Source organism: Vicugna pacos, chromosome 11, assembly GCF_048564905.1.
Source record: "Vicugna pacos chromosome 11, VicPac4, whole genome shotgun sequence".
Lineage (NCBI taxonomy): Eukaryota > Metazoa > Chordata > Mammalia > Artiodactyla > Camelidae > Vicugna > Vicugna pacos.
This window is the reverse complement of record NC_132997.1, coordinates 57556070-57564220: the sequence shown is the minus strand read 5'-3', so window position 1 is coordinate 57564220 and position 8151 is coordinate 57556070. Positions and strand designations below refer to the sequence as shown.

Below are 8151 nucleotides of genomic sequence, written 5' to 3'. Positions count from 1 at the left end.
CTTCAAGAATGAATTTCCATGTTACTGTATGTTTTTTTTTTAATTTAGCAATATCATTGGGTCTCCTGCAGTGTTTATAAGTACTGACATTCTTCTGGCAACAAGAATAATTATGTTCACAAATATAAACATATATGTGTATATATATAACACATATAAAATATATATGTCAGGTATATTAATAATTTATTTTTAAATACTCATGGAAAAGGTGTGTATTTGTGGTGGGTGGTTTTTAAACTATGTATGTTCGTGTAAATTGAATTCTCTTACTTTAAAAATTAAAAGTGTAACCTAATTAACATTAGTAGAATTATATTGTTATTGCAATAAGCAGCAGATTAGCAGTACATTAAAAATAGGTAACAAAATAATTGTTTAATATGCCAGTAAATTGAAAAGTGTAACTTATATTATACAGACATTTTGAACTTACAGTGAAAATGTTGATTTTTGAATCTTCACTTTGACTTTTGGCTCTTGGGGGTGGGCTGTTCATGTGGTGTATACGCAGCTTTCAAGTGCGAAAAAACGTTGCTGTGAATATCACTGTTTAGGCTAAAAACTGTAAAGTTACCATAATCACTTATTTTGAGAATTAACCTCCTCCATGGTTGTTTATTATTGGTGTTTATGCCATGATTGCACTTTAGCCTTATACAGACTAAAAAATTGACTTGTTATTGCATTGCATGCTCTTTGTTCTGTAATATGTGTGTGCAGTGACAATTTGGTTTTAAAGGTAGTGTAAGCCAACTTTTTTTCCCATTTTATTTAATGTAACTTACATTTTCAGTTTTCATTTAATATGCCTAGAGGGCATGACAGCTCTCTTTGACAGTGGTACCTACCCAGTGATCTTCAGAAAGCACCGTAATGTCATATCTACTCTATGGACATTACACAAGACAAATGATTTTAAAGTTTATTATATTAAATTTTTTTTTAAGTTCTAACTAAGTTCTGACCTTCATACAAGGAGATGCATTATGTATGTTGTGCTTCCTTAGAGACAACTTTGCTTTTGAAACACGGGAGCCCACTCACTTCGAGGGATATCCCATCTACATGCCATGGTCTGAACCATGTGCCATGCCCCACTTGGGTCTTATTTTTAAATATTTTCTTTGTCCTAATGGGCAGTCAACCTTAGGGTTGATTTTTTGAAGAAATCACCAAAGTTTCTGGGAAAACAAATTCAAGTTTAAACTGCAGAATGGATCTTATTTTATTATTTGTCTTGTAAGGAAGAAACCTTTATTTCAACCCTCCTTTCATTCTTTTTTCCCAAACTAGGTTACAGATTGTTAACTGCAAAATTCAGATTACTCAGACACTGTTTTCCAGGATTGTGCAGGGTTGATCAGTTGTATGGAAGTTGGGATATTCTATTCCCAGAATTTAAAAAAAGTTTTTAGATTATGAACTATAATAATAATAAAGCTATATTTCTGACTAATGTGTTGGTATGTTTTGTCTCGTTGAAGTGTTTCTGGGAAGCAAGTGTGCTGGTCCATTAACAGTGGAAGGGGCTTTTCATGAATAAGCTGTTCATCATACATGTTGTCACCATGATCTTGTACCTATAAGTTTTCTTGAGAACTTAGCTTGATCATTTTTGTTTATCATAATGCCTCTTCCTAAAAGTTCTTTTTACATATGCTCACACTGACAACTCCTCATTGAAAGCTCATTTGGCACTTTTCTCCCATCTTCCTCCACAACTATGAGTAATTTTCCTACACTATATTTTTAAACTTGCCAACTTTTAGCAAAAACCATGAATAGATTTCACAGTATATATCCCAGACTATATGTGCTGTACATCCTAGTCATTACGAGGCCCAGAAAGTGATCAGGATAGTTAACAGAAAGAATTATATCACTGGTAGAATTACTCAGCCTTTAGTCTTTTAAGAATCATGGGATTAGGAAAATTTAGGGGATTTCATTTGTTCAGGAGCTGTTAGAGCTATTAGGGAGATGACCTCAGTCTGCTCTTATGCTTACACATGTTAAACTTAATGGGTTCACCAGGTCATACTGTTCTTGAGAAATAACTGACATTCTTGATTATTTCTGGTCATTAGAAGACATAAGTAAATCCCCATATCGCAATTCTGTTCAGTTTGGATCCTTGAAAAATGAATTCCAGAGATGGCATGCATGCAGGATCCCAAACACAAGCCCTGGCACCATTTCAAATATTAAAAGGATGGGGGACTTTAGAAATTGGATTCCTCTTTGTGAATTAAGATGGTGATTTTTTTTCTATTTTCTTCTTTTTCTGGTCCATGTTCTGTATCAGTAAAATGTAGACATTTGAAATTTTCACTTAAGAAAGAGATCTTCAGCCTGTAGCCAGATGACACAATTACTCTGGATTTGCAGCTATTATTCTAAACCAGAAATGAGGTTTCTTCCCACTCAAGGAACCTCATGCATAGGCAGGCCTCAGTCTCCTGCCCACCCTGCAATGGGGACACTGGTAAATTTTGTCTATGTGGATGCAGGTGTCTGGGATGAGAGCTTCAGTACCCATCTCCAATGAGGAGAGGAGATTCGATTGCTGTGCTTGAATATCTGAAGTGCTGTCACAGGCAAGAATACTTATTTTATATATTACTAAGACAGTGGGAAAAAAAGACAGTGGAAGTTCTAAAGAAGCAGGTATTAAGTCACTGAAGGAAAAATACCTTAGTGTAACACAGAATAGGTCACCTTATTGAAAAGAGCCCCCTGTCGCGGTGCTGCTCTTTCCTTTTGGTAGCTGGAGCTCTGCTTTGGGCAGAAGAACACTCGCAGCCCTGGGATCCCATCACACGTGATGCTGCATTATTGTAAATGTAGGCTGCATAAAACTTAGTGTTGACATGACAAATTGATTTTGGAGATATTTCCCACTGACTTGGACTTTGTAAAGTTTTCTGTAACACATAAAACACATCACAGAATGTATCTGTATCACAGAATGCTTTTGAGGTAGGTGGGGATGAGGAGGTATCACTTTCTTCTCTTAGCAGGTGCAGAAACAGCAGTGGGGGATGATAGAGGCAGACATGCGGCACTGTTACCTCCGTCAGAACCACATGCTTCCCGGGAAGCATCTCACCTCACAGAATGTGGTTTCAGTGTTTAAAGAGAAGGTACATTTTTTTGTTACAACATGGCTCCTGAATGCAAGCCAACCACTTCATCTGGTGTTCAGTTGATTCAACAGCAATTCTGTCCAACACTGCGGGAGAAATTGGCAGTGCTGGACTTAGTAAGAGATGGTATGTGGTGTGTCAGGCTCCAGTATTGTGCCTTCCTCAGGCGTTTTCTCCTTCAGGCATTTTTTCAAATAGTTTTCATGATAGTTAACTTCAGCCTTTCTTCTGACAACTCTTAACAATGAAACTTCACCATATCTTACAATGAAGGCGGGGCTTACAGTGGTCTGAAAGAGTTGTCCAGGGCCCTAAGCTCCTTCATGACAGAGCTAGCACGAGAAACACAGTATTGCCTTCCTGAATCTCAGCCAGGGCTCTTTTCACAATGTTGCACTGCTTCCTTGGTAAGATTCCCAGAAAATGGTCGTAAGTGTATGCATTTGTTGATTATACAGTGGTTTTCCATGTCCTAAAATTCAGCTTAGTATTTATCATCAATTACTGTACCTGCTTAATGCAAGCTACTGTGGGGGATGTAAATATCACCACTCTGTAATCTCTCCATACCCCCTGCCTTGTAAGAGAGCCACCCCAACTTGCCAAGGAATTGTAGAGTTTCAGATTTAAGTCTCTTAGAGTTTAATGCACACACTTTTGGGCACTTCAAATTGGTAGTTTACTGACTGGCAAGAAGGGTACTGCATTTTCCTCAGTCAGATGTAACATAGAGAAACAGCTGATTATATATCTAAGCCCCTCCTCATTGTTCAAGGGGGAGCATCCATTTCCCTCATTCTCAAGAATGTATGACTTAATTTTTATTCCTATTAAAGTCTGCCTGTAACTTGACACCATAGCTTAAATTTCTTATACTATAATCCTAAACAGAGGGCTGGTGGAGGGAACCGGGGATTCTTAATAGGTGAGGGACATCTAGTGTAAACACAGAGCAGCTTACAGCGGGGGTAAGGGCAAATGAGTGGACACACAGATGCAGAGCAAGGTCCTGAGCTTGCCTGCAGGCTCTGGCTCCGGACTGCCTCTCCTACGTCCTCTAGCCCCACACCTCGGACTGGCCCCTCTTCAGACTGGCTTCGTTTCAGAGCTTCACCAGTCCCCTGTTCTCCCTCTGCACCACAGTTATGCTGGGTTATGCCTTCTGCCTGAAATGCCCTTCTCTTTCTTCTCCACCTGGTTAATTTCTACTCAGCCTTCAGATTTCAGGTCTATTGTCATTTCCTCAAGACAACCTCATAATATTTAGAAACCTCACATACCTTTAGGGTTAGGTATAGAGTATCTCACCATTTGCCTTATCATTTAGAAGGGAGCTGTTCCTCAGAGTGAATGCTCAGTTTGGCCCATTAGCTAAAACAAGTCCTGCTTTGAGGTCTCATCGGATGAATGTTGTCAAAATCACTAGAACTAACTATACATCCAACAATCCACTTATCCATCCATCCATCCAACTAATCATTCACCAGTATTCACTGGGGCTCCTGTACGAGCCAAGTAGTAGGTACAAGGGATTTAGGCTGCCTCATGACCAGATATAGTTCAGGTAGCTGGTAAATTTTTCTGAACTATTAAGGCCAATTCCAGTCAGTGCTGGCCTTTCTGGAATGGCGTCTACATTACCCTGCCTGCCGTAGGGCTTCTACAGTCTTCTGGGGCCACAATATCTAAATGGAATCCGTGACTCATTCTCTGTCCCATGATGTGTGGCTGAACCACAATGACTCCATTTTGTCAGCTCCTTTTTGGCCTGCAGTCCTAGCCCCGCCCCTTTTCTGAGTGACAGAGCTTTACCCTAACTCACAAGGAATGCCCCAAATCAGGTGAGCTCCCTATCAACTTCTACCCTTGCCTTCATCTGATATGAAACCTTGAAGAGTGCCTTTTGCTGACACAGGTGGTTAATAGCCAGGAGAGCCCCAGGGAGAGGAAAGGCCCTCAGTTCCAGTTGTTGCGACATGCTTCTCACTTGGTAGTCAGGTTCTATCTTTAGCTTTAACCCCTGTAAATCCACCTGAACCCCTTTCAGAGGTGTGGAGAGCAGCTGTGAACACCTCTGGGTCATCTGTCTGCCCAGTCCTTCCTGCCTATGTGTAAGTTACCACAATAAAGTTCATAATTGCACTTTACGGAGTTGCCTGCTTTGTTCTTCAGTCTCAAAGTTCCCTCTCAGTTCAAAGGATATTATTCAGTATCTCCACCTCCCAACACATGGTGCTGTTTATTTTCCTCACAGCTCTGATTCCTATCTGAAATTATCTTACTTACTCGTTTACTTATTTATTGTCTGTCCCCTACCCCTGACTCGTGGAATGCCTTGTCCACCTTGTTCACTGAATCCCGCCAAAATCCTGACTGATGAAAATCTGTTCTATGAATCAATTAATTGGTTCTAAAGAGAAAACACTTCTCCTGAGCTCTGATTTGGAGCAGGGCTAACAGATAGCCGCTATTGACTAGGAGGTTACAGTGAAAAGACTTGGAGGAATCCCTGCAGTATGTAAACTATACAGAGGAATCTGTGGGGTGCCCCATCTGGTCTGGATGCTCTTCCTCAGGTGAAGGCAGTAGGCAGCCACTGCTGGTCCTCCCAGGGATAACAGGCTTCTGCAAAAGGGAAGCTGGGCCAACAGGAAACTCTGCCTCTCCAGATGGTAAATGAAACTCCTCTGAGATGACTGCAGCAGTGATTCTCAAACGCTGGTGTGAATCACAGTCATCTGGGAAATTTGGTGAAAACACAAAGGCCTAGGACTTATCCTCCTTCAGCAAGTCCTGGCATTGAAATCAAGAAGGACCCTGTGGGGCCCTCCTGGGTACAAAAGCCACTCTGAGTCACCCATTTCTTTTTGTAGAAAAAGGCTTTAGTCTTTTAGGCTTTCCCTGAGTTCCAAAGAGCAGTTACTAATTAGGGAAGTAAAGGAATGTAGAAACAAAGAAAAAACAGTGAAGCAAGAAAAGTAATGATAATACTTCAGTGACAAAACAGAATCCGAGTTCTTCCTAAAGGAATATATGTAACAATCTGATGCATATCTTTGAGTTGTTTTGCAGAAACTAAGACCTCTGCCCCAGTAGAGGACGGTGACTACATGTTGACAGCAATCACACAGACCTCAGACAGGTTGGAACCAGAAGGTTGATGACTAAGATTTCTAAAACACCACCAACCAACCAAAAGAAAGTCATACACCCTGCAGCTCTCACCCCAAATATTGCCTTTAGAATCCCTTCCCTGAAAGCCATCAGGGAGCTTGGGTCTTTTGAGCAAAAGCTTCCCATTCTCCGTTCTCCTTGCTTGGTGCCTGCAGTAAATGCTGCACCTTCCTTCACCACAACCCAATGTCAGTACATTGGCTTTGCCGTGTGATGGGCGAGCAGACCCAAGTTTGGTTCAGTAACAGCATCTCTGTTCTCTATTAGCTCTCTAGCTAATTCTGACACATACTAAAGTTTGATAACTACTGCTCTGTATGACTGCATTTCCCAAAGTTTGCTCCAGAGAACACTAGTTCTCAGAGTGTTAATGGTTAAATAAATTATCAGATTAAAATAAGTTTCCCTACTGCAGATGGTTCAGAATCATTAAAATGAAAACATACCTTGTGACTCTCTCAGAGCAGGAAAAAGTACACAAATGCTTCTCAAACTTACTTGGCCATGGAACTATTTCTTCTAGAGAACATGCATTAACATCTTCTCCAACTATTATAGTTAGTGTTCAGAATATATTTCGGTAAACACTGCAGAATTGCAATCACTCCCCGCCTCCCACATCTTAGGAGAACTTAACACTATCTTGAGGCAGCGCACATTTAATAGCCAGCATGGCCTATTTTTAGGTGATTTTGGATTCACCTAAAACCTTGCTTCTCAAAGTATTCTGCGAACCAGCGATTTCCAGCATCACTTGGGAGTAAGTTGAAATGCAGAATCCCAAGTCTCACTCCAGAGTTACTGAATTGGAATCTGCATTTTCATAGGATCCCTGGGTGATTCATACACACCAATATAAAGAGGTTCTTAATATGGGGGACAGGAAGGCAGAAATACTTAGGGAGCCATTCAGTATGCAATTACGGTCCTCTCCTCATCATCCCTTTTCTGATTTACTCTTGGAAAGAGAGAGAAGGGGGAAAAGTATCCCTTGGTAATACTGATATACTCTGACTCTTCCCTTCTTTGGTTCAGTTTTTCCAAGGTTGGGTTCCTGACAGAGAGAGACAGGGATAGCAGTCCTCACAGATTTAGGAAACCCAGCAAGAAGCAAACCCTTCCTGAAACTTAAAGTGTTTATCAAACAATAAATTATATACATTAATTCATTTGAATATAATAGAGAATAAAGTGGTTGTGACTCAGATTGCTTCGGATTCTATTATTGTTTTTAGGCTTTTTAGCACAAGTGAACTAAAAGTGAAGCTCCAAGTTATCCTGTGTCTCTATTCTTCAGAGATTTCACCTCTCTCTCTGAAATATTTTGCCAAGTGTACCACCCTGTGGATCATCCAGGTAATCTATCTTCTTTTTTTTTCTGTTCATATGTCCTTTCTCCAGTTTGTGGCCTTTTGCTATATACCTGGATTCTCTCCTTTGCCTTACCTTTTGATTTTCAGTAGTTTTATCATGATGTGCCTAAGTGTGGTTGTCTTTGTATTTAATTTGCTTATGGTTGGTTCTTGAATCTGTGGCAGAGTTTCATGAATTTGTGTATTAATATCATTATTCATTTGGAAAATTTTTGGCCATTATATCTTCAAATATTGCTTTTGCCTCATTCTTTTGCATCCTTCTTGGGTTCATATTATATGTGTTATACATTTTCATTGTGTCCTATGTATCTTTTATGCTTTTTTTCTATATTCTCTATTTCTGTTTTCTCTGTTCTTCAGTTTGGGCATTTTCCTTTGGTCATTATTCCTGTTCATTAATCCTGTCTTCTGTTTCTAATCTTTATTAAACCCCAAATATGAGACATTATATT

At 39.9% G+C, this 8151-nt stretch overlaps 1 long non-coding RNA gene across 15 annotated transcripts in view; it reads right to left on the bottom strand.

Moving 5' to 3' along the window:
* LOC107034545 (uncharacterized) overlaps window positions 1–8151 on the bottom strand; it is a 428538-nt gene that overhangs the window by 74204 nt on the left and 346183 nt on the right. The window lies entirely within an intron of this gene.